At 44.0% G+C, this 482-nt stretch overlaps 1 pseudogene; it reads right to left on the bottom strand.

The window, feature by feature from the left end:
- Window positions 1-132, bottom strand: part of LOC110596732 — a 667-nt pseudogene extending 535 nt beyond the window's left edge.
- Between the last annotated feature and the right edge of the window lie 350 nt (window positions 133-482).

A 482-nucleotide genomic window follows, 5' to 3' on the forward strand; every position in this document is an offset into this window, starting at 1 on the left:
TCAGGCAATCCACTCACCTCAGCCTCCCAAAGGCGTGGGATTACAGGCCGAGCCACTGAGCCCGGCTCTTTTGTTGATCTTTGACAGTAACATCAGCATCTTCTGCAGCCCCTTCTTCATGGTGGCTGCCATCTTGGGTGTCAGTGCTTTTTAAAATAATTTCTATTGATCTTCAAGTTCAATGATCCTGTAATTCTGCTCTGTTCTATCTGCTATTAAACTCACCCAATAAATTTTCATCTCAAGCATTGTAATTTTTAGTTCTGGAATATATAATATTTTAGAAGAGATTTCATTACCTTCCTGAAATTCTTCATTTCCACCCCTTTATTTCCATCTTTTCCTATAACTTAAAAAACAAGCCAGGCTCAGTGGCTCAGCCTGTAATCCCACGCCTTGGGAGGCTGAGGTGAGTGGATTGCCTGAGCCCGCGGGTTCGAGACCCGTCTGGGCAACTTGGCGAGACCTCATCTCTACAATAA

Source organism: Carlito syrichta, unplaced genomic scaffold, assembly GCF_000164805.1.
Source record: "Carlito syrichta isolate Samal-C Ts95f unplaced genomic scaffold, Tarsius_syrichta-2.0.1 Scaffold313324, whole genome shotgun sequence".
In the NCBI taxonomy this organism is placed as follows: domain Eukaryota; kingdom Metazoa; phylum Chordata; class Mammalia; order Primates; family Tarsiidae; genus Carlito; species Carlito syrichta.